Genomic DNA, 27,428 nt, shown 5'->3' on the forward strand with positions numbered 1-27,428 from the left:
TATTCCAACAGATTTCTTTTTCCAATTCAGTCTAAGAAACAACAGAACCATGCGTCATTAGTCTGGACAAGGAGATGAAAACAACATTGTTATGGTTCTGTGGTTGCTAGGTTGCTAAAGGCTCTAAAGTGGTAACTCTCATTATTTGACATAGACAAGTTGCTAAATGAGTGTCAAGGCAGTTGTTGATGCCTGAAGTGTTGAAGCCACCTCCAGCATATTCGCCATCGCAAGAACTCTATTCTTCTCCAAGAGTGCAGTCTATTTCACTGTGCTCACTGCTTGCAGATTTTTCTTATTCAAGCACATTCAGATTTTTTTGCTTTAATGTCATTCTCATCACACCATTTTTCTGTCCAAAGGTACACAATGATTCTCAAAAAAAGTCCTAACTCCAAAATATGCCTCTCAGACAATAATGTCATCTAGTCCTAATCATCTTTCCAGTATTAAAGTCAAAACTCTCCCCAAACATACCTGTAACCTGGAAAACGTTTCTGATCACAGCATATTTATTTACACTTCCATCATTCATCTACATCATAATGAGCATTTCACTTTCTATTATCACATATTTCCCCCTCCCAGGTCTTATCCAATCATTTCTACCTTTGTAATTATCCCATCTTCTTAACTAGATATTACGCATTCTCCCAAAGTCTTATATAGTTGATGTTCATGTTTTAATATTTTAATTCCTACTCTACAGTATAAGCATTTTTAAAAATAAACTATGTTGTATATTTCTTTTTAGAAAATTACATAATTTCCAATGCCTTTTGATAATTTATCTTAGCATCTAAGTTGAATGAAATGTAAAGGACATCTTTCCTCAAAAAACATCTCTATTTTGCTCATCCCAAGCATGCTGGTCTTTAATTAAAACATTTAAACATCCTACCGCTAATTCAGTATAAATTGATAATTTATACTAAGACAAAATCTGCTTTCCAGTATCTTCCAAGTGAGGGTATTCTGTTCTCTGCAGTGACACAAACTAAGTACAACTGACAGTGCAGGAAGAAATCTAGGGAAGATATTTGGTGGAAATATTTGGCCAAATATTTCTCATTCTGTTGTTCTTCATTTAACATTTTTTCTATAACCTAGTCACCCTTTAGGCATCTTTCTGAACTCTAAGCTATTTATAAAAATTTCTCTTTCATGTGGTCATAAGATCAAAGTACAATACTCTGATGTTATCCCACCAATTGACATTCCAGAGAACAGCTAGTTTGTTTAATCTTGACACTATTTCCAGTAACAAAGACTAAGTTTATGTTACCTAATACTATATCATAATCTCAGTTCCAATTAAAGAAATACCTATGCAGGAACTCCCTGGAGGCCTAGGGGCTAAGTCTTAGCATTATCATGCTATCACCACTGTAGCCTGAGTTGGATCCCCAGCCAGGGAGCAACCCACATATGGTGCCTATCTCACCCACTGCTCGCCTCAGCAGTGTATTTCAGCCGATCTGCCTGTTCTGCTCCCCATTGTGTCTCTGGTGAATCCTCTCACCCCCAACATTTCTGGCCTACACCCCAGTTCTATGCAAAAATAAATTAAAAAAAAAAAACACCTATGATTATTTTCCATACAATTTACTATGTACTCAGGTATTTGCATCTTGAATTTATATGAATATTTGTTGCTGCAATCATCTAACTTCTAGTAAACTTTCAAACAAAAAGAACATGTTAGATTAAAATAATTTTCCTCCCCTTCGAGCAAAGTCATTGAAAAATGTGGCTATGAGTGTAGGTATTTTCTTCTAATAAATTGTAAATCCCCTCAAATAATGAAGAGACTACCAGTTAGCAAGGAAAAACTTATCAGCTTCCATGACAAAGGAAATTTGATTGTTGAGCAAAGAATGCCTGATAAAATCATAAGCAACTACTTCTATGCATTTTCCCAAGTACAATGCCTTTCTGACATTACATACCTGGACCAAATTGACTCTAGGACCTACAAAGGCTAGGTTTGAACAGAAGCATCTTGGGGGGTGGGGTGTGTGCATGTATGTGTGTATACGTGTGTATATATGTGTGTCTGCGTGCCTGTGTGTGTGTCAATCACAACATCTAATCATCAGAAACTATGATCTCACATCCCCCATCCCATTCTCAGTTCAGATTTTGGATTTGTCAAGTGACTGACTAAGTGTTAACAACCAGCAGATGGACTAGAAGGGCAGATGGGGCTCTCAGGAAAACAGCTAAAAAGTGATTAAAATCACCAAGGACTGCACTCATTACTCCTCCTTTCAAAGGATGCTGTAGCTTTCTTACTGTTAAATCTGATTAAGATGGCAAAGCCAACAAGAAATGAGGCACTCTTTTATTCTCTATTTTTAAGCAATAACCCTTTTAAAAAGTCAAGGAGATTGGGAATCATTTTAAATAGAATGTATCTACTTGGATGGTGATGTCATGGCCTTTCCTAAGATTTTAGAATGTTTATAAAATACTTTTCCATTTATAAAATTTTACATCTGTCAACTGGATAGGGACTAGGGCAGGGCATGAAAAGCGCACTGGCGTAGGATGGGAATTTGCATGTATACAAATTTGCATGTTTGACTTGTGTCCTGTTTGCTGTGAGTTAACTTCCCAGCCAGGAGGCTCCTAGGAAGAATGATGGACATCATTAATGTCAGAGACTGACTGGTCCCAGAAGGCTGGGAAGAGCTCCTAAAATCCAGATGCTTGCAGAAGGGGGACCATGGGGATAATGAGCACCACAAATGCCCAGAGTTTTTAACTGCCTGGAGTAAATGTCCACTCACTGATAATTTTCTTTGCTAAACTCACTATGAAACAACCATCTAGAGATGAGGTGTTAGAACTATGTTTTTGGGACATGATGCTCAGTAGTTGTCAGATCTGCTGGCAAATCTGAATAAAAGCATGGATTATGAGATTCAGTCCCTACTTCTGCATATTGGCTTCTGGCATATGGCAAGCAGTAACAAACTCACTTCTACTACACCTATTGTGTGTTTATGCCATTATTTTATGATTTCTATCATTTGGCAGGTATGTGTGAGTCAGGCTCTGTGCTGAGCACTAACATGACAGTGAGCAGCACAACCTCCTCCTACACTCAGGCCCCCCTCTTGGAGTGGCAGCAGGCAGGATAACTACACCATTCTGGAGAGTCTGAAAGATTGTACACAAAATATTTTAATAGCACTACTCTTCCCTATATTTCAGTGTGACCTTCTTATGAAAGTCTTTCAGAACTAGAATATTAGCTTGAAAAACAATCTCATTTTATAGATAAATCTTAATCCAAAGTATTTTTACTATTTTGGTTTGATTATATGGGTAAAGTATGAAAGATATTTTAATGGTCACAGGACATGCATTTCCATGATTAAGGTTATTTAAAAGAATGTGTGGTGAGAACTAAAAAACATAAAAGGTATTTGGAAAAACTTCAAGCACCCCATAACAGTATTATGGGATGACATAATACCCACCCAAAGATGTCATATTCAAATTTCAGAACCTGTAAATATGTTGCTTTTCATGGAAAGTATAACTTTGCTAATATAATTAAGGGTAGTGAGATGGACTAGATAGTCCTGTATTATTTGCTGGGTCTGGTATGATTGCAGGGATCACTATAATAAGGAGACAAGATCAGAGAAGGAGAAATGGTGATGGAACAGAAAGTCAGAGAGAGTTGAGGACACTATACTGCTGTCCTTGAAGATAGAAGAATGGGTCCTTACCCAAGAATGTACATGGTCTCCAAAAGGAAAGGATTTTCTCCTAAAGAATCCAGAAGGCGCATAACCCAGCTGATACCTTGATTTTAGGTCTTCTGATCCAAAACTGTAAGGTAATAAATTTGTCAGTTATACACCACAAAAATTGTAGTAATTTGTTACATCAACAATAGAAAATTAAAATAGAACCAAAAATATTAAATAATGTATCAGCACTGAAACACACTTATCAACTATGAAACTGGTATGATAGTGGTATTATGCTCTACATGTCAGAGTGAATAATAGACTCTCCTAAGTGTGCTGTGTGGATAATTCCTAAGGCTGCATCCTGAGGAGTGGCAAAGTATGCAACGCTTTATTAGTTTTGTCTGTAATAGGAGTAGGATGAAGAATGGTAACCTACGTATATGTCAAACATTTGCCATCTCTGATTATTAAGAAGTGGCAAATTAGATGATGCTCTCTGTATCACAGGTTATTAGAGTTGTAAGGTTGAGCTTCTATGTAGCAGAAGAGAATTTAAATTCTATATCAGTAGAAAAACTTGTCAAAGTAACTTTAGAAGCTGTTGATGGAGTCACACACAAAAATCTAATCTCTCAAAAAAAGTCTTTCATTTTTATCTGTAAATCTTCCTACCACATCTCAATTAGTTTTGGTAGTTCAATGGTTTAGGTAGAAGTAATATCCAAATAGATGAAAATAAATGTGTTCCCTACTTCCTTAGCGACCCTCCCTCCTAACCCAAGGCTTCAGTATGTTCACACATAAGTGTGCTCAGGCTGTGTCCATATTCACCCTTGGTGGATAATTCTCAACCTATAAACATCCTAAAACTTTTCCACTATTTCCACCCATAAGCATCTCATATATTATGCCCTTAAAATTATGTCTCACCTAGCTGTCTAAAAAAAAATAGATAACTTATAAATAAATTGGTACCAAAAACCTACTTGTTTATTGCTGCTAATAATAGAGAATCATTAGCAATTTTAAAATACACTATAAAAATGAAATATTTAAATCAAAATCTTGCATCTTCTGTTTCATGCAATATGATACCAGAAATAATAATAACTGGTCCTAAATATCCAATATCTGTTAAAAGTCTAATGGGTACTCTGCTAGGCAGTGAGATTGTTAATTTGAGTGAGAGAGGCAAGATTCATACCCTGGAAAAACTTGCAGATGTTTAGAACTTATACCTCAGCAAATGACTTGCACATAGATTATCACTTTTCCCTTGCTAGGTTATATTGGTCTCAGTAAATATGGTAGTTACATTGTCGGTCATAATTCCTTCTGCCTCTCTTCCTTGTTAGAAATGCACACATTAGCTAAAATACTAGCAGGTAGTCTCCAAGGCTGGTGGTATAACAAGGGCAAGTAACACAAAGAGATCTTAAGGAATCCTGCTGAAGATTTCTTGGAAGTATATTCCTCCCTGATAAATACCAAATGAAATATATAGATCTCCTCCTCTAGCTCCCCTTTCTTCTGCAGTGAGCAGTGGGTTTGACATGATGCTTGATCAACCACCCTCCAATCATGAAGGCAACACCAAAGGAAATGCCAGGGAAAGAGATAAGGGACCAGATAGGGCTGAGCTGCTGAATTAACCTGTTGAGGAATCACCCTCTTGTGATTGCTTGTTATGAGAAATCTTGTCGCTTGAGTCCTGTTATTTTAAGCTACTGTTAGTGGAGTTTTTATACCAGCATCTAAACTTAACACAATCCAGTAAAAATTATTGGATCATTTCTGTTTCCTTTGCCAGACACTTGCTCTTAGGAACAGTATCAGCTTGTTGGAAAAACATCAGCCCTTCAAGTAGTTTGGGTGAAACTTATATCCCTTTACAAAGATCCCAACTTTTATTTATTTATTTTTTTTTTAAATTTTTTTTTTTTATTTATTTATTTTGTTTGTTTGTTTGTTTAGTTTATACATGCACTGGGTACAGTCAGAAGCGCGGGAGGGTGAGAGAATTCACCAGAGCCAGAGCAGGGAGCAGAGCAGGCAGAAGGACCGAAGGACACTGCTGAGGGGAGCAGCGGGCGGCAGGAGAGGTCTGCGCGCCATGTGGGATCCTCCGCCGGTGGCCGGGGAGCAGCCGGGGATCGAACCGGCACCGCAGAGGCCGCGGGCAGCTTCGCAACCCAGCGCTCAACCGCTGTGCCACCGGGGAGGCCCTATTTATTTTTTTAAAGATTTATTTTATTATACAAGAACCAGGGTATAGGCCAGATTCGCGGGAGAGTGAGAGGATTCACCAGAGACAGAGCGGGGAACAGAACAGGCAGACTGACGAAATACACTGCCGAGGGAGCAGCAGGCGAGACAGCAGAGGTCTGTGGCACCATGTGGGACCCTCGCCAGCCGGCCGGATTCAAACTGGCGCTGCAGAGGCCGCAGACAGCTTCGCAGTGCACTGCTCAACCACCTGTGCCACCAGGGGAGGCCCAAAGATCCCAACTTTTAACACAAGTTTTGTTTTTGTAAGTTCAAATAACCTTAAAAATCCAGAATAAAAATTGTTAGATTTTATCCAATTACCAATCTTATGAAATTTGAGATTAAATGAAATAATACAAACTTAAGGAAAGGACTTGACTTTATCCTAGATAGCTAGGTTTTTGAAAAATTTCCCTCCAGGTTATTTGAATTCATTTACATTGTTAAAGAAAAAAACTTTATTTTCTGGGTTATGTGCTCTGATACTTTTCCTTGTTCATGAAAAATCTAAGCATGTATGTTCTTGCTATTTACCAAAACAGTCTGTTTCAGATATTTGAAGCATAATTATAGACTTATCATTTGAATTGACTTTAAACTTGCATGATAATTCTGATGGATTTGTAAGAATGCCTAAATAAATTTCTTGAGAAAGGCTCCATGGCTATATATATGCTGAATGGGGAAAGGACAATGATTAGGCTATGAGAGGGAATAGACTTGTTTAATTTGTCTTTGCTAACTTAGGATAAATCTAATAATTCCTGAATCCATAGTCATGAAAATGTTCACCTAGAGAGTATAGCAATGGTATATTCACCAAACAAAGAAGATTACTGAGAGATCAACATCCAAGTCGCATGATGAAAGATATTAGATCTTTGAAGTCTATTCTGGTAAAATATTCTACACAAAATATTACTCTAGAACAATACTGTTTGTGCTGTCTACAAATCGTAAATCTAAATCAATGATTTATCATGTTGTAGACTGAAAATAACTCTAAAGGAAAATGTGAAGAAATCTATGAAGAGCGAGCTAAACTGAGAGGCATGAGTTCATCCTATTTCTGATAGTGAAGCAGCCAAAGTCATATTTATAGTAAATCAAAGGACACAAGCTATTTTTGAACAAAAGATTGTTCATTGGATACATGTTGAGTCACAGGGCAAGTGGATAGCTTCTAGGGTCAGAACAGCATAGGAGGAAAAGACTTCAGGAATAAGAGAGGCTCCAGAGATAAGGGCAGCAAATTCCAAAGGGGATTAACCCAACACTCCTGCATTAAGGGCAGTGAAGGACATTCCAGGACAAGGACCATAAAGGAAAAAAAGACTAAGATAAGGGCTGGGAAGCAATACATAATTCTGGGCATATCGTCTTAAGGTAGAGTGAGTAAGATCACTGAGAACTAACCAATAACAAAGAACTGATGCGGCTTTAGTATAATTAGGTAAAGAAAGTGTATATTCCCTGGGACACCACCCCATTATGGAATCTTTGTTTCTCCCTAGGAGGGTCCACATACTTGGGAGTCCCACTTTGTTTCTGTTTTCTTTTCTCCTTAATAAATTTCTCCTCATATATATTTCCTAAACAAGTTTGCCTCTTTTCACTTGCTTGCCTGAGAATCAGTGAAGTTCCTGCTGCAGCTTCATCAGATACCAATGGTAGTCTAGTGGTTAGAATTCTGTGTTCTCATGGCCACATCCTGGAATCAATCCCAGGCTGGGGAACTAGACCTGAAAACCTGAAATTGCAGTAACAATGTCAAAATGTCTATCCTGTCTTGTGTTATTCATCTTCTGTCCCCTGTCTATTTATAAACTACTCATCCTCTGAGGCCTAGGTAATCTTACATCTTGCAAAAACATTACCTTACAACTCAGCCCACATTCACGTACTTTGAAGTCCTGTGCTATTGATGGACATTTAACCCAATGATCTTTCTTTGAGATTGTGTGTGTGTGTGTGTGTATGTCTTCCCTTCCAAACTACACCATATATTCCACAAGGGAAAAAAAACTATGAATTGTGAATATGAGCATGAATAAATATTCCACCATACATTTTATACATATAGAATGGAAGTAGAATATTTCACTGCCACCATTGCAAATTTCTACAAATTAGTTGTGATGATGCAATTTGTTTATGAGTAAGGCAGGTTTTACCTTACGAGCAAAAAAATCCTCACAGAGTGCATGACCTCTATCACCTGTTGTGGGAAACGGGTGTGATCTATAAATGCCCAGTGTGAAGAATAGGAGGTTGCCCACAGGACAGGCATTGCTCCAGGGTAATGCAGAAACACAGAAAGTACACAAGAATTTTAAGTGGAGCAACTAACATGTTCACTTAATTCTGCCCAAGAATCTGAGCAAAGTTGGTAGCAAAAAAAAATGTAACATTACCCCCCAAAATATCAAAGAATAATTAAGATCTTCCACCCTGTGTAATAGATTACTTATGCCAACATTTACTTTCTCAGAGGACAATTGGAAAAAATTAAGTTCTTTTTAACATTGGAAAACTTCTGCTTGAAGATAGTGAAGAGCTAACAAGATAGTTAAGAATTATCCAAATAAAATTCAGAGCCTGATATTTTGGACAACCTTTCCCAGGAGGGAGGAATAAAGCAGAGTAAAGCCAAAGGATATAAGCAAATAATAAATACAGCATAAAATAAAATTTTAAAAAATGGTGAGTCAACTGGGTCAAATATGTTTCTTTGATAAGATCAGTAAGTTTGATAAAGCCTTAGCAAAACTGATAAAGAAAAAAAAAAATAAAGGACATAAATAGCCAAGGTTAGGAGCACAGAAGTGTTTTTTTTTTTCCCATGACAAAGATAACAAAATGTTCATATGACTACTTTGTTAACAAATTTCAATAAAAATGATAAAAATTAAGTACAATTTAAGAACTAACACAAGAAGAAATAACAATTATGAATATTCAAGTAACTGTTAAAAATTAAAAATTTCCATTTAAAGTAAACCAGATTGAGAATGGTCATTGGGTTATATGCCCATCAATAGCACAGACATTCAAAGAAGATATATAGGAGCTGAGTTTTAAGGAAGTGATTTTGCAAGACATGAGATTATCTAGGTCTTAGGGCTTGAGGTCATAAATAGCTGGAGACAGGAGATGAATAACTAAAGACAAGAATGGCATCTTGACACCCCCCATGAACAATGACCTTTTAATCAGAGATAGCTTATGTTCTTCAGTTTACTAGAGATATGACTTTGGTTGCTTCTATATAAAAAAAAAAAAGGTGATCTTGGGCATTTCACATTAGATCTTTATCAGAAAATTCTTCCAAACATCGAAAAAAAAAAAAAAAACAGGAAAAATGCTGATATTATATAAATTCTATAGGAGAACAGAAAAAGAATATTTCCCTATCACTTAAGAAAATCAACAGAACCATCATAAGACTATTTTTTAAGTAAATCAAGAAAAAGAAAAGGAATCCCAGACAGTCTCATACTGGAATATAAATGCAAAAATCCTAAACTAAATATTAGCAAAATGAATTCTACAGTACATGCTAACCATAACGAAGAGCGTTTATTCCAGGAAAGGTTAAACACTTAAAAATTAAACAGTGCAATTCATCACACATTAAATAATAAAAGGAAAAATAAAATCATCATTTTATTAGATGCAGAAAAATGTTTTTATATACTTCAGCATCACAATTATGAATAAAAAGATCTTCAATTTGATAAAGTGTTCTTATAAATATAAATATATAGCAGACATCATAATCAAGGGGGAAATATTAAATGGTTTCCCTTGGAAATCAGGAACCAGGTAAACATGACCATGAACTTGCTCAATTCAACATGGACCAGAGGTTTAAGTCAGTACAGTAAACAAGAGGTAGAAAGAAATTCTACAAGGAGTGGAAAGGACAGTAAATTTCTATTGATCTTATCACTCACTTTTACCACTGTGGTGTACACCTGCCAACTACCAGCATCCTTCATTCCTTTCCTAAGGGCTTTCTGACATTGTTAGAGATGCTTCACCAGCCCACAAGTGATCTGTCCCTTGGAAATTAGCTCACCCCCTGGAAGTGTCTCTCAACCACAGATGTACAAGACCTTTTAAAAAATACTTCAGGGTCTCCCTAGTGGAGCAGGAAGTTGAGCACAGTGCTCCAAAGCTGTCTGCAGCCTCTGCAGTGTGGGTTCGATTCCCGGCTGGCCAGGGAGCTACCCACATGGGGCAGCAGATCTCTCCTGTCTGGCCTGCTGCTCCCCTCAGCAGTGTTTTTGGTCCATCTGCCTGTTCTGCTCCCCACTCTGTCACCGGCGGGTCCTCTCACCCTCCCTCAACTCTGGCCTGTGACCAAGTTCTTGTATGCATAAATAAATAAATCTTTTAAAACAATACTTCAGCTTATATTTGGATGTGATAAATTCCAATGCATGATTCCTACAATTGATTCATAATACTCTAGCAGTATTAAACTATAGAGATAAGTTGTTGGTAGGGCACTTTTTAGCAGTTTTTTCATATTTTTACTACTATATCAGTGATTCATGGGATCAACTATCAAATAAACTTCTAGAATTGAATCCTTGTCTCAGGATATGCTTACAGGGGGATCTAAACTTCAATATACAAAGCCAAAAAAATTGTCATTATTTATAGTTGGTATGACTAAGTGTAGAAAACCAAAAGATATACATGAAATTACATTTAGTGAATGGATTTAACAAGGTTTATGTACACAAAATCAATATACAAGTATTGATATAATATAGATAAGAAAATTATATATAAGAAAACTTAGAACAGCTACCAGAAAACCTCACACATAAGAATACATCTATTGGGCCTCCCTGAGCAAGGGGTTGAGATGCAGGCTATGAGGCTGTTTGCAGCCACTATAGCATTAGTTCGATCGCTGGCTAGGGAGCTGCCCACATGGTGCAGCAGAGCGCTCCTGCTTCACCCGCTGCTCCCCTCAGCAGTATATTTCAGTCAGTCTGCCTGTTCTGTTCCCCACTCTGTCTCTGGTGAATCCTCTCACCCCCCACATCTCTGGCCTGTACCCCAGTTCTTGTATGCATAAATAAATAAACCTTAAAAAAAAAGAATGCATCTATTAAATATGTTCCAGGTCTCAACAGTATAAAATAATATTAAGTAAAACAAATGAGAACCTGAATAAATGTAGGTATAATTTAAGATCATAAGCTTGAAAAGGACTTATATGATCCTTTCAAGTTGATTCTGAAATTTATAATGCAATGCAAAAGTCAAGGATAACCAAGGATCAAAACTCCAGATCCAGAGGACAGGGTAGAAGAATTATTGGGTAACAAGAGTTACCACAAAACCAGAGTAGTTGAGAGCGGAGTGTGGGCATGAAGAAAGTAAATTAGATTAATGAATACAACAGAAAGTCCAAAAAAGGGATTCATACATACATAAGCACTTATTGACTATGAAGATGCTATTACAGGCTAGTGTAAAAACAATGTCCCTTTCAATAAATGGCTCTGGGTCAGTTAGATATCCAAAGAAAAAAACAAGATAACTCCAACCTCACACTCTATATAAAGCAGGTCTGTGAAATGCAAAACAATGAAGCTTCTGAAGATTCACTGGAGACTATCTCCATGATCTCAGGGTGGCAAAAGACATCTTAATAGAGCACAATATCAGGCATTAACTAAAGGGAATGTGCTAACATCCTGTACTTCATTAAAATGAAAAAATTTTTGTTCACACACAAGATACTTTTAATGAGGGAAAAGGTATCCATACACTGTGAGAATATATTTGCAATGCATAGCTGGAGATAAGTTTATATTTAAAATATAAAAAGAATTGCTACAAATTAATAAGTAAAATACAACAGAATAGGCAAAAGACTTGAATAGGTAAAGCCTCTCCCAATGGTCAATACATGAATGAAAACTTGTTAGGTTTCTTCCCTTGCCAAGAACATTAATTAAAAATATAGTGAAAATCTACTAAATGTTTACCTGTGTGACAAAAATTTAAAAATAATGCTAATGTTAGCAAGGATTGAAGAGAAAGGATTCAGCCATCCATGCACACAGAGGGAAAGGAATCAAACTCTTAATATAAGACTTTTTTTTTTAAGCACTGGGTGCAGTCAGAGAGAGGCGCAGGAGGGTGAGAGAATTCACCAGAGCCAAAGTGGAGAGCAGAACAGGCAGAGTGACAAAGTACACTGCTGAGGGGAGCAGTGGGTGGCAGGAGAGGTCTGCGCGCAGTGTGGGACCCTTGCCTGGTGGTCAGGGATCTAACCGGCGCTGCAGAGGCTGTGGGCAGCCTCACAACCCTGCACTCAACCACTGAACCACCTAGGAGGCCCTTAATATAAGACTTTTTAAAAGAATTGGTGTGCAAGGAGAGACAGAGAGTAGGGCATGGGGTGGGGGAGGAGGAGAAAAGAGAGAGAGAGCAGGAGGGAGAGAGAGAGAAGGGGGGGACTTCAAGTAATAGCTTCCCAGTGAAACTCCAAAAATTACCCGTTCCCTCACAGGCAAATGCCCAGCTAAGCACTGAGGCCCAAAATCTTGCCACAAGTCAAAGATACCTTCCAGTACCTTGCCATAAGAAAGGGATAAAGCAGATATCTGAGAGCTGGGCCAAAAGGAGCGCTGGGTTGTGAAGCTGCTCGCAGCCTCTGCAGCGCTGGTTTGATCCCCAGGTGCCGGGCGAGGGTCCCACATGGTGCGTGGACCTCTCCTGCCATGCCCGCTGCTCCCCTCAGCAGTGTATTTCGTCAGTCTGCCTGTTCTATTTCCCGCTCTGGCTCTGGTGAATTCTCTCACCCTCCTGCCCTTCTGACTGTATACCACAAAATATGCCATGAGATCAAGATAACAGCTGCCATTCTCTCTGCCAAGGACCAGAAGCAGCTGCCCCATGTATCTCTCACCCATCTGTTGTTTCCAAGGGTCTCTACATGTCTCTCCTCCACATGTCTCCTTCCATGTGTCCCTCCTCTATTTATATGACTACCTTCCCAGCTGCTCCCCATTCAGGAATTCTGGTTTATAGCATCCTGGATCCTGTCGTCCCAGGAAGCTGCGTGCAAGGATGGATGTGGAAGATGGTGCCCATTAGCCGTGCTGTGATGATCCTCTCCCATTTATGGAGACACATCCTGTAGTAATATTACCATGAAGCAGGGATCTACTCTTGACAAGTTGATAGCAAACAATCAGAAAATTTATATAACTAATTTCAGGTCATGTGAATATTTGAGGTAGATTTTGTCTTTGTTTTACAGTTTTATAAATTTTTCTGGAAATTCATTTATACTGGTTTTCCAAAAGTTTATATTTTTATAAAATGTTATTGTTTCCTTTTTTTAAAAGATTTATTTATTTATTTATACAAGCACTGGGTAGTCAGAAGTGCAGGACGGTGAGAGAATTCACCAGAGCCAGAGCGGGGAACAGAACAGGCAGACTGACGAAATACACTGCTGAGGGAGCAGCGGGCATGGCAGGAGAGGTCTACGCGCCATGTGGGACCCTTGCCCGGCAGCCAGGGATCAAACCAGTGCTACAGAGGCTGCGGGCAGCTTTGCAACCCAGCGCTCAACCACTACACCACCAGGGGAGACCCTCTTTTCCATTTTTAATATACATTATAGTTATGTTTTTTTTAAACAGATTGGAAAAAAATTGATTCCTTACTGATAGTTTGATAATCCCTCTTTCACATGAATGTTTGTGATTAATCATGGAACATGTTTTATTTTAAGTATGTTGTATTACACAGTTTTAAGTATGTTGTATTACACAACAAAGGTTTAAGACAAAAAGTTCCAATGGCGCAAAAGTCCATGAAACTTATTTTGTGTTCTTTATGAATCCGTTTCCAAATGCCCATATCATTTACTTGTTCTGTCCTTTGTGTTCTCTGACCTTCTAGTATCACTTCCATTATCCTGGACCATAATTATAGCTAATATACATGTTACCACAGTAGATTCTGAGCTCATAGTGTCAAAACTAGATTACAGTATATTGCCAAATGCCTGCCACATAGTGTGTACTCAGTCAATATTTGCTGAACAAACAAATGTTTTTCTGGCTAGTGTTTTGTTATAAACACTCTAACAGCTATGTGACAGCCCTACTTTCTTTCATTACACCTGTCTAAACTTGTCAGCAAATTTACTGAGCATCTAGTATCTAGCATGTGTTGAGATAACAATGCTATATCATAACAAACATTGGCTAGGCTTTAGAATCATGTTTATACCCAATTACAAATATGTAACTTATTTCTGGTCTCTCCTCAGTCAAAATAAGCTAAGTTGGCTCCCCTACCAGAGGTGAGAAACTAGACAGGAAAGCAGCCTGATAGATTGTAAGCTATCACCCAAGTAAAGCGCAGTTGGATCTAGGGGGTCAGGGAGTTTGAGTGAGGCCTACTATGTAGTTATTAGGACATCTAATATACGGGCCCTGTGCTGACAGTGAGAACATAATGATATTCAGGTTTATGGTCTGGCTGACACAGAACTCTCAGGAATCCTTCCTCTCTCTTACTGAAACCTCCTCAAAATCTTTTGTTCAGAGAATACCAAATCCATGGAGTTTTGCAGTAATTCTCCATTTACACATGAAATCTCCAGCTTTATAATTCAGTAGCATGCATTACTCCCTTCCAAATATATACAAACCCTGTAAATTTGAAAAATCTTTCAGATTAGGCTGCTTAGACTTACAGCTCACATCCTGATCCTTCCATCTCTGCCAGGGTCCTCGTTATGTACACGGGGTACTAGGGAATTATCGACAGTTCTGTATTAGTGTTAAATGTGACGCAGACCTGCTTCCTGATGGATTGAGGCCAAGAGAGAAAATACCAGAAGTCTGAAGCGCACCACATAAATCAGAAACTACTTCATGCTGTGACCATGATAAATACATCTGAAAATATCTATCAGGAAAAGTTTAGAAGAGACTTGGGGGCACTATGTTATACCTGAATTAAAAGGCAGCTTTGCCAAAAATGAACTTTTCTCTAGGCCAGTATGCTTGTTGTTTTATGCTTAAAAATGAAGTGTAGCAAAACCCCTATAAGGCATTAAAGGGTTGTTGCAGTTAAAATTCAGGATGTGTTTTGCTAAGGGGTGGCCAGCCTATTAGGCAGCTGGGACAGAAGGGTTGCTTTTTATTGAGCTAATAGATGGTTTAAAAGTCCTGAATATTAGTCCTTTTATTTGCTTTCAAAGATTATGCCAATTTTCATTTATCTTCTCATTTTGACTGATATCCCTCTTCTGTCAGATTCAGATGAGAGCCAATAAAGATTATCACTCTGTATTGCTCAATATCCTGGAAAGTTAAATATTTTATTCTTTGAGATTATTATTTGAAAGTGCTATATACAATATTCCTGGAATAGGTTCTGAGGACATAAATTATGAGGTCACATGGGTTAACTGAAATGACAGGATATTTGAGTTTCACTAAATGTCACAAAATAACAGGTCTATTTCTACATTAATATTATTTTGAACTCATTTCATATTTTGGTCACAAAGCAATTATTTGTTTTAGATAAGAAATTCATTTTTCTCTTCAAATTACTGATTTTGAATTCAAGGTTCAACATGGTTAGTTGTGATAATTCTCTGGTCACAACCTCCAAAGAAGAAAATGGTTCCTTCCATTACCACAATCCCATGTGAGTGTCTGCTGTGTTAGAAAACCCGTATCTGAGACAAAATGTTCCCTCACCAAAGTAAGGGGTAACTTTAAATGTTCTTAGTGGTTAATAATAATGTAGTAGAAACTACTCACAAGGCCATTCAGACAATTAGCTACATTCTTAACTATCACACAGTACTGTGAGCTTGGTCTCCCCCAAAGGTTCAAATAGACTTGTCTCAGTATGCTCAGAATAGGCTTCTTCCAGTAAATGTCAAGTTGGTATGGGTACCTGATGGGTCTCAGGAAGTCTGTTGTCATTATATAAGAATGCAGATTAGTTTAAGGGAAGAACATAAAGGTTCTAGGATAAGAAAAGCTTTGTTTGTCCTTGTCTTAGTCATTTGCCTTTTTCTAATTGAAGAAGCAATCACTGTTTCCCTTTTAATAACCTAAAAGAATATAGTTTGGAGGAGTATGATCCAGGTGTGAGTTTATCAGTGGACACATCCTCCCTATCTGAGAAATTCATCTTTAGTTTTTCAGACTTAAAAGGATGAGATCAACCTCTCCTTCATCATGTGAAATCTACTCCTTATTCCTCCTTGATGTCACTAGTCCTTAAACACAGGATGGACACACACATACAGCTCCCTGGCCTACCTCATATTAATTTGTAACTTATAACCATGCAAATTCTCCTTTGTATGTTATTAAATTGATTTTTCCTGTGGTAACCTGTCTGATCCTGTTTTGATTACTCTTTCAGCTCAAAAAGAATCCAGAGGGAAGGGGATTTTTTCCCTGTATCTGACAACTGATTAGTTTCCTTGTTCATAACAGAGAAACAGTTCTGTATCTTGACTCCATTTCAAGTAAAGTCAGTAACAAAATAGAAACTATGCACATACAAGCAGGATGGCAGCAAGGCTCCAACATCTGGAGTCAGAATAGGCAATAACTTATTATCACTCAGTTTTCTTTTCTAGATAACAGATATATAAACAGTACCTATTTCACATGGTTTTAAGAATCAAATAAAATAATGTATATAAAATGCCTACATAATTTTGTATTTAAGGTAAATGCTGAGAAAATGGCAATTTATAGTAACACTCTAACCTTGTTATCAAATGGCATATGTTACGGCATATAAAAAAGGGTAATTGCACTATATACGGGCAAGGTCAGTATTCAACTGTGGCATTATTGAAGGTTATCACCTATCCCCTCCAGGGTTAGCTCCTGATACTGATGGTATTGAGAAAAAATGTGCCATTCCATAGTTGGGGAAAAAGCAAAGTAAAGCCTGGAAGAAGCCAAGTAGCCTGGCAGTAAATGTTGAGAGAAAAGTTACCTGCCGGTTAGGTGTTAATTTCAGTGGCATCAAATGAGATAATAAAAAGTCACAGAGAAACACTTAATAAAATGAACCTCTACCCAAATGATATGACTATTGCTTAAGCAATTCACAGCCTTTTAATGTTAAACTTTAACTTCATTGGGAGGTAATACAGCATCACAGCAAGGGGATCCCACGTTTGTAAGGACCACCTTGAGTTCAAGAGCAATGTTCTCGAGAGGAAACTGAGTCTTGACTGGGTAAATCACAAGCACACAAATCCTGTTCCCACAGAGACCTGTGTTTCTTCAAGCGATGTGAACCAATTATTTACATGCATTTGGAAAAACATTAGACAACTTCAATTTTTTGTTTTAAAATACAAAGACTTCTTGATGTTTCATTTTGCTTATTATTTATCTGCACTTAGTAAAATACCCCATTCTGCCCAACACTATCATCCTCTCACCATTTTCATGGTCCTTTCACTTTTTGTTATTTTTTTTAAAGATTTATTTAATTATGCATACAAGAACTAGGGTATAGGCCAGAGGTGCAGGAGAGTGAGAGGATTCACCAGAGACAGAGTGGAAGGCAGAACAGGTGGAGCTACTAAAATACACTGTTGAGGGGAGCAGCAGGCGATACAAGAGAGGTCTGCTGTGTTATGTGGGTTACCTCCTGGCCAGCTGGGTATCGAATTCATGCTATAATGGCTGGCAATAACTTGATAGTGCTGTGTCTTTAACCCCTGTGCCACCAGGAAGGCCCCTTCATTTGGAAAAGTAAAGGTTCAAAAAGTGCCATGTTACTAATGGTTTAAGCTTTGCTTTAAGTGTTTATTAACTCTTTCAAAGTCCATTTAAGGGCACTTATGGAGAAAAGAGTGTCTTGAGGAATGAAAACAAGTTGATTTGGCCACAGGATAAAGCAGGTACTTGTCCTGGACAGACAAGCTTGGAAGTCTGAACACTACTCATGAGAGTTTTCCTGGAATAGTCTACAGTCAGGGAAGTGTCTGGAGAAGAGAGCGAGGAAAAGGGACTATTTTTTTTTTTTAATTTCCATGCAAGAGATTGAACTGAGGAACACTTGCTAGCTAGTATTTCTTCGATTTTCACATAAGTGGGAATAAGTACCTATACCCAGAAAATCTCCAGTCAGTCTAGACTCTCATTTCAAAGTAAGAACAATCCCTTCTCTGACCAGCATTATTTCTCACTACCTCCATTTGGCCACCTCATAAGGGTGTTTCCCCACAAAGCCTTACAGTTGCTAAATTGTGGGGGTGGGGAGGGAAATAGTTAGAACCCAACTCTTAACTCAAAAAACTTCTCCACAAAGAAGGCAGAAAAAGAACAGAGTTTTATTACTAAATAAACATTAAACCAAAGTGTGATACCCATTACAGGCTATCTGCTAAGAGGTTGTACAGACAGAAATCTAACCCTTTTCTACAGCCAGACCAATACAATCCACTACTGACATGGTCACCAGAGAAACAATAACTAGTCTTCAAGTAAGATCTTGATACCACCAGTTATTACATACAGCTTATTTAAAATCACCAAGTAATTGGGATGACATTTGTTTAGTTAATAGATTTTATAAAAAGAAAAAAATAAACTTCACATCTGTAGGGGCAGGAAGGACACTGAGCAGGTGTTCTGATCCCTCAGACTGGGTAAAGGAGGAGTCAGAGTCCTCAGTGGTTTTTTGCAAGTCTTTTATTGGGGTTCACCAGGCATATGGCAGGCAGGGGTGCTGGGGGACAGCAAGTCTTCACTCTGTGGGCTCTCCGGGCTTCTCTCGCCTTCTGCTTCTCTTGCTTCTCGCTCGGCTTCTGCTTGGCTTCTCCTGGCATCCCCATGACATCGCCCTTAAAAGCCCAGTTGAATCCCATCTACCTAGGTCCACACCCTATTCCAGGTGCCCTCCATCAGGCATGCATTCAGGACCGCAAGGATCCATCATCTAGCCTGATGGCAGGAGGGCAAAAAAGCCTGACACTTTTCCTTACCCTACAGTCCACCCCCTCAGGGTTTTCTGCTATACTGTCTTCATACATACAATTTTCTTAGCAAACATAAACAATGCAGCCATGGCCCACAAAAGCAAATACATCACAATATAACAACAAAATATAACAGAACACAAATAAGTCCAGGCAGGGCCCCAACCTAGTGTCAAAAGACAATTATTGGCACCACCAGATGAGCCACCAAATCTGCTGCCGAAGGCACTGCTCATACAAGGGAGGGGAATCACTCACAGCATCTACTATAACACATCAGGAGCCATCAGGCTTCCTGGCCTTCTCTGGCTGTAGTCTCAGCTACAAGGCACACACAGCATCCACCCCCAGGATGCACTCGCTCTGGGATTGGCAATTCTATTCTGTTGGGGGTAATCGCCAACCCTCAGGGTTTCTGTCTGCAGTCGCTCCAACACTCGGCTTTCATAGCCACCAATGCGACTCGCAGACCCCTGCACTCAGGCCAACCCACTGCACAAGCATGTGGGTCGGGGATCCAAACTCTACATGCGGCCCCTTTCGGGTCCCCTCTTCAGCTTGGGCTCCACCCCAGCCATGTTCCCCACCCGTCCCCCAAGGACAGGTTCCTCAGCTCCTCACCCTCACTCAAGAACGAGCAGGGCATCACCCACAGGTGATTTTACGAGACTCACAGTTCTTCAGCATACCCAGGCTGCTTAACAGCCGCTCGGAGCTTCTCAGCATCAGCACCAGCTTTTGCCTTCTTAGTTGGCTTTTCTCCTCCACCTGGCTGCTGGGCATACATAGGCTGCTTTTGGCCACCACGGCCCACTGGCCACCCCCAGATTCCCATCTCCTGGGGTTTACAAATGAAACTGTTCCACCCACAGGGTCCCAAAACATATCAACCTGTAAGGTCCTCCGCCTTCTGGCGGGATTGTCAGTTCAAATCCATTAGTCCAAGTCCATCAGGCCTCTCCCTGCATCAGCACTGGCGAGCTCCGAATCATAGACCTTTCTTTCCCCGATGATTCTGCTGCCTCAGGGGTCGTTGGCTGGTCCTCTCCGGCATCCTCCACGTGAGGTCTCGTCCTGTAGCTCCTGGACATTGTCCCTCTCCTGTACCATCATGACACTTCCAGTGTCATCACAGGCACACACAGTCTGTTACTCCTTAGTCCCTCCAGGTCTTTGGAGGGCTCCAATACCCGTCTGCACGGATCATCCTGCTGACTTAGGCCAATTGTGAGGGCAGGAAGGACACTGAGCAGGTGTTCTGATCCCACAGACCGGGTAAAGGAGGAGTTAGAGTCCTCAGTGGTTTTTTGCAGGTCTTTTATTGGGGTTCACCAGGCATATGGCAGGGATGCTTGGGGGGCCGGGAGGCTGGCAGGTCTCCCAGCCCCCAGCAGATCTTCACTCTGTGGGCTCTCCGGCCTTCTCTTGGCTCCTGCTCGGCTTCTTCTGGCATCCCTGTGACGCCGCCCTTAAAAGCCCAGTCTCGGCCCAGGTTAATCCTATCTACCTAGGCCCACACCCTATTCCAGGTGCCTGCCATCAGGCATGCATTCAGGATCGCAAGGATCCATCATCTAGCCTGATGGCGGGAGGGCAGAAAAGCCTGACACTTTTCCTTAACCTACAACATTTTTTTTTTTTTTTTTTTTTTTTTGGTGGGACCCTCGCCGGGGATCGAACCGGCACTGCAGATGCTGCGGGCAGCTTCGCAACCCAGCACTCAACCGCTACGCCACCAGGGGAGGCCCATCCCTACAACATCTTTTTGATGAAAGTTGGTTTGTGACTTGGATCCAGGCACCCACTAAAGTTAGGTTCTTCCTCTCCCAAAGAAACTGGGAAATACAAACTGTCTCCCTATATGTTTACATTTCAAAGAGATGGCTCCCAGCTCCTTAAGAAAACAAAACAAAGGGTCAAAATTAGCAAACCAATAACAAACCCCAGAAATCTCACTGAGGAGACAGAGCACAATTGTTGGTGGTGGACTGAGGCTGCCTTGGTGGGGGGTATAGTACTGGGACAGGCATCTAGGAAGGTGTGTTCCTATTGCTTGGGATCATACACAGTGTTGTAACCCAGTGTTATCTAACACTGGGAGAGAAGTAGGAAAGGAAGGAAGGAAGGAAGAAAGGGAAAAAGAAAGAAAAAGAAAAAGACAAGATAGACATTCCTGAGTTAGAAAGCTGACAAGAAGTTTCTTTAGTTTCTAAAAAGATTTACACACATTTCAAAGAGACAAAGTAAGAACTGACAAACTTTCTATAGTAAAAGTTCCAACAGAAGTGACAAGGAATAGCCAAGTTTCTTCTATTACTTTCAACAAAGAATTAAGCCTCTTTTTGAAAATTTTTATTTTCTTTACATGAGGATCTCGGGATCTTGATGCTGTGTAGAAAGATGTACCCAGGCTGACTTCACGACTGGAGTAAGTGAGCATGGCAGAGCTCTCTCACTGGAGATAACAGCATGCCATGCCAGTAAAGAGAATAGTGTCTGTAATGTTTATTAAATGTTGCTGAAAAATAAAAAAAAAAAAAGCCTAATACACAACTTAAGCAAAACTACATAACAGTGCGTTTTTATGGCCAAAATCATTTTTCTGTGTCTTTAAGAAAATGGTGATTATGTGATTATTTCTCTTGCTGGCCAGCCTGCATTCTTTCTTACCTGGTAAATTCCCTAACACTTCTATTCTGCCTGCACTGTATTTAGAAACTATTATTTTTCACCTACAGGGCATGGGAATTATAACTCTTTCCCATAGAACCTCAAGTTAGCTATGAAAACCAAATGAAAGCGAAGATGGGAAAGTGCTTCTAAAGTTAAAGGATTGCTATTCCTAGACGTGGAATGGCTGGTGATAATTCAAAGGGTGGTCACTCCAAAGGACACATTAGGCTTTGAGATACATCACACAGACATGCATTAAACTGAACACCAGAAAGGTGCTATTCCCTGAGAATGTTGATCAAATGGGCTTGCAAGAAGCAGGCAAGGAGAAAGCTAGAGAAATTCTTATTGTACCATATCTCTCTCTTCTGTATGGATAACACATAAAACAGCAACAATTGTTTATACCTTGGTATCTGTCCCTTGAAAACTTGGCGTCTACTAGTTTGCATAAGCACTTGCCTCAATCAAAGTAGATAATCCCTCACATTTGGTTCTGGGGCCTGTGGTTATGATTCAATCATCTATATCTTTAAAACAAAACTGACATTTTCCTCACACAATTCTGTGTCTAAATTAGAATTTAAAAACCTGATTCTGTTCTTGTATAACTTAGCTTTAAAAATCAAGTCACAAATCTGATCTGAGGAATTTATTGGTGGGGGGGGGCAACTCTCAGGTATATCCTACAGAAGTAAATACAACCCAACTCCCACTTCTTCCCAATTTCTAAGATTCTGGGTAGTTATAAATTTATATATAGAATGTTGATCCTAATGCTTTTAAATCATGTTGTCAGTGATATCTATCAGAATTTTAGTGGACATTGACCTCATTGAATCCCATTTCTTTGGAAAATGGTAATCTATGCATAATACAGGAAATTTTGAGTAAACATAATAGTCACTTGATTGAGTATTCTTTTTCCTAAACACATGCCTGGAAAATGAAATTTTACTATTCAAATATTTTTGATTATCATCAACAAAATACACAGTAGATATATAATAAACATTGACTAGGTTTTTGCTCAGACTAATGTATGCGCATTATACAGGTGAATCTAAAGGTCCCTAGAATCCACACACCATATGCAAATGTTCAAATGCCGTGATGATACAAGAAAAATCAATCGGCTTGCTGATTACACTTTTTAAAGATACCTATACAATAGGCACTGGGAAAATATTTTCCCTATTGCTTTATTACACCAAATGTTGACCAAACAGAATGCCATATTTTCATCCAATATGTTTTAATGAAAATAATCAAGAAAAGTTAGTTCTATATTAGTCCTAAAATATATGCCGGTGATAAAGAATATGCAAGGTAGTTTGTAAACATTAACAGTGATACAGTTTCTAACAGATGGTGGATACTGGCCTGTTCTTAGCTCAATTTTAAAAAGCTTTCTGAGAACGCAAGGCTGGATTTCACAAAAGAGTAGTTGGCAAGGATTAAAGGACTATGCGTTGAGGTTGGTCTAAATGGGGCATTCCAGGTCATCTCTGCATGAATGGCTTTGTGGATTCCCACTGGACCTTATCCCACAAATTGCAGTCTTTCACATGGTTCATCACATTCCTAAGATGAATGCACAGACAATGCCCTGGGAATACAATTCCTCATGTGACAAATGCACTTTCCAACTTGTGTTTCAAACAGGAAGGGAAAAAAATGAAATTCAATACATACCACTGAATGTTGTATTCAATCCTATGTTAATACAAATATGCTCAGAAGATAAAGCCATCTGTTTTAATTCAAGAAGGGTTCCTTCAGAGAGGGAAAGGAATTCAGGCTTAGGATGTTTGTTTTTAAATAAATTAATTGGATAACAGCTATCGATTGTGTTACTTCCATGTTTACTTTCTCTTGATGCACAGTTTAAATATGAACTTGAGCAGATTTGCCAAGCCAAATGTCAGTAGAAGACCTACAGAGAGATCCCTGAAATGTTAATGTTGAAATCTGGGGATCTACAGTCATAAATTGTCAACAGCAACTCCAGATCAGGTGATACAGGTAGAGGGTAGAACAGGTGGAACCCAACGCCGCTTTTGCTTGTCTTCCTCTTAAGAAAACAATGTGCCAACAGGATTGTGCAGGCCTCACTGGAAGATGACAAAGCTGAGGACAGATGACCTGGCAAGAACAAGCAGCTGCCTTCAGGGAGCTTAATGTCCATTGCTAGGGAATTCTAGAGGTGGTTGTTCAATATTATATACATTTGAATATGCATATATTTTAAAATGTACATTTAAATATGTAGACTTAGGTAGGGAAGACCAGCCTAAACAAGTTGAAAAAAATCAGGCAAAGCTCACCATACCAGAGATAACACACTGCTGAAGAACACGAACACGTGCCGTGAATGAAGAGTCTTTTTGCCCTGAACACTGTTTGAACCCCAGCTCAGCTTCCTACTAGAACTGAACTTGCATGAATCATGAACAGCCTAAATGAGATTGCTATAGGAACTGTAATGATGTCCAGGATTAATATGTCAATGAGTTCAGAATTGTAAAGAATAGGACAGACTAGGGCCTCCCCAGTGGCGCAGTGGTTGAGCCCTGGGTTGCGAAGCTGCCTGCAGCCTCTGCAGCGCCGGTTCGATCCCCGGCTGCTCCCCGGCCCGGCTGCCTCCCCGGCCACCAGAGGAGGATCCCACATGGCGCGCAGACCTCTCCTGCCGCCCACTGCTCCCCTCAGCAGTGTACTTCGGTCCTTCTGCCTGCTCTGCTCCCCGCTCTGGCTCTGGTGAATTCTCTCACCCTCCTGTGCTTCTGACTGTACCCAGTGCTTGTATAAATAAATAAATAAATAAATGTTTAAAAAAAAAAAAAAAAAGAATAGGACAGACTAGATCCTCTCACTAAGTAGGAATAATTACTCCTAATATAAAAAAAAGTTTTAAAAAAGGAAAGTATAGTTTTGGGAGTAATTATAAAGGAACTTAAGAGAAAATTAAACTCTAGGCTCTCTGAGTCACATTTACACAAAGTCACTCATTGTCACAAAAGAAGGGGATGCTGACTCATGTTATTTCTTCTTCTTAGAGTCAAAGGTTGAGTATTTTTTTTAAAGATTTATTTATTTATTTATGCAAGCACTGGGTACAGTCAGAAGTGCAGGACGATGAGAGGATTCACCAGAGCCAGAGGGGGGAACAGAACAGGAAGACAAAATACATTGCTGAGGGGAGTAGCGGGTGCAGCAGAAAAGGTCTGCGCGCCATGTGGGACCCTTGCCGGTGGCCAGGGATCAAACCTGCGCTGCAGAGGCTGCGGGCAGCTTTGCAGCCCAGCGCTCAACCGCTGCACCACCAGGGGAGGCCCAATGGTTGAGTATTTTTTAGTGGTATTTTGTCCTGCAACAAGAATCTATTTTATTAGGATTGTTCTATGAGATCAGTTTTCATAAAAAGTCTCAAAGTTAAAAAAAAAACAAAATAAAAAAGACCTCTAAAAGTAGCTTGGTTGTGTTTGTTCCTCTCGTTAAGCTTAGAAAAATGATGGGTTCAGAAAATCATGAGCTTGTAGTGACTTGCTATTAAATCCAGTTTTACCCACTGATTATTGTTTTTTCTGTTTCAAAATAGAAGAGCGCTTTGGTGATCATGGTTACACAGTATAAACATTGAGGCCACATGCTGTCTCCTGCTGTCACTCAGGAGTTCATTTGTTCACAGCTCACCTATTTGCAACATCTGATTGCTTCAATTACCAGCCAGCAGTGATTCCCTGAACAGGGATGTTCTACCATTAACTTCAGAAGGAAGTAGTTTACGAAGAAGCCCCGCCCCATCCATCAATCATCATGAGCCAAAGCTCTTTCCAGGCATTCCTGCCGTGAGCACTCAAGTGTCAAAGCACAGCCACAAAGTTAATTTTCACCCTGGGTAGACCTGAATGTTCAAGGACTAAATTTGATTCCCCAGATCCCACTAAAATGTAAAAGTCCAGAATGTTTCATGAATTGCAGAGAAATCCCTAGATAAGGCATAGTATGCAACATGTTAGGAGACTCTCAAACAGTCAGAAGAGAATCTAAAAAAAAAAAAAAAAAAATCAGACACTCTCAAGGGTGGTGACCTCAGTGCTGGCTACAGGGAAAGAGACAGGTGTTAGAAGTAGAACTACCTCTTTCCCATCAAAGGTAGGGAGGGATACATGCAATCTCATTGTAAAATAATCCGGAAGGTGCCTGGAGGAGTATAGGCAAAGTCACACAAACTGGCTGCAGACTTGAGTGTGGGGCACCTCGAGTGGTTTTGTTACAGCGCTACCTGTAGTTCCCAGTGTCTTGATGGAGTGGGGGTGGCATCCACAAAGCCTGCATGGAGTTTGCGCAGAACATCCTTTGCCCCTAACAGTTTCTCATCTCAAAAGGGAGAGAAGGCCTGGTGTGGATACCAAAGTCACATCTATTGGGGGAGGGGATGTGTCTACCCTGACTAAGCCAGCTCTGGAGGGGACATCTGTGGAACAGAGAAGCGGCCACTCCCAGCAACTTCCATTCTGAGTTCAGGCACAAGTCTCTGTCTGGCCATCACCAGGTCTCAGGACATACTATCTCCTCATATGGCACCTTGGCCTACTGACTATTTCAGGCTGAAAATATTTGAGCAATGGCAGCAGCAGAAAGCACTTTTTAACCTTATGCCTGTTTTTTCTGCTGGTCTCCCTTACTAGTTTTCCATGGTAACAGCCTGGACTGTGCATTGGGAGATCTTATTTCTGTGACTGAGTGGGTTACTTCTCTTTTCAGTTCCAGGCTCTTCAATAGTAAGAGGGCAGGGGCTGAAAAGGTGTCATTATCTCTACAGGTTCTGACATATAGCATATAGCATCTGAGTAAATGCAGCATTACTTAAATCAGCAACCAGCCAGTTCATAGTTTTGGTTACACTCCCGGAGCTCCATGGGCCCAGTCAAGCCTTCTCATGCCCCCAGTAACAATGTTAGATGTCAGTGATGGAAAAATCTGAGACAAGAATACATGATGAAGTAGTGAGGACATGTTTAGAAAATGCCTGGGATGCAAGGCTTTTCCTTTCTCTAGAAGTGAGGATCAGACTTCAGATTCCAGCAGGCAATTCAGGCAAAGAAATGCCCCAAGATGCACCCAAAGGAAGGACACAGAATACTCAGGATTCACATCATCACTAGCTTCACAGAGGCATGTTGTGGCTGAGGGGGCTGGGTTTAGCTCTATGGCAGTCCTCCAAAATGAAATATATTAGGATGTCTTCTACTAATGTACTCCCAATTCTTTGTACAAAACTGGGAGTGTTTCTTGGTAAACTTTTCCATCAGCCTGTTAGAAGGGACTCAGTACCTGCTAACTATGCACAAGGTGTTGTTATACCGCACAGAATGTCACCATCAAGAACAAATGGCATCAGCTGCCACCACGCTGTGGCATTCCATTTTACAAAATGATACGTCGTTATTAAGCGGCGAAGGATATTGATTTCTCAGTATGTTTCCTGCTTGCTCAATTGCTTTGGTTACAACAACAACACTACTATATGTTAAATACATTGAGTAGATACAGAAAGTTTATCTCTGGGTTCTCAATAACTTGGGACTCACACTTTGCCCTGGCAAATAATCAAATCTCATGATATCCACGTTAATTCTGTTTCTCTCAAGAGGAATTGGCTTGTTTTTTCCTTGTTGGAGAATGTATCACGAGGAAAAGACCTGACATAGAGTTGGAAGGGCTGCCATGTTTCAGGGTGC

The 27,428-nt window shown here is 39.8% G+C and overlaps 1 long non-coding RNA gene across 1 annotated transcript in view; it reads right to left on the reverse strand.

Moving 5' to 3' along the window:
• The window catches only part of LOC129145590 (uncharacterized), a 135,129-nt gene that overhangs the window by 15,908 nt on the left and 91,793 nt on the right, over window positions 1-27,428 (reverse strand). The window contains exon 2 of the long non-coding RNA XR_008551367.1: window positions 3,744-3,846. This is a non-coding gene — a long non-coding RNA (uncharacterized LOC129145590). The remainder of the gene's footprint in view (window positions 1-3,743; window positions 3,847-27,428) is intronic.

Source organism: Talpa occidentalis, unplaced genomic scaffold, assembly GCF_014898055.3.
Source record: "Talpa occidentalis isolate TD23 unplaced genomic scaffold, MPIMG_talOcc4v2.1 talOcc4.13, whole genome shotgun sequence".
NCBI lineage: Eukaryota > Metazoa > Chordata > Mammalia > Eulipotyphla > Talpidae > Talpa > Talpa occidentalis.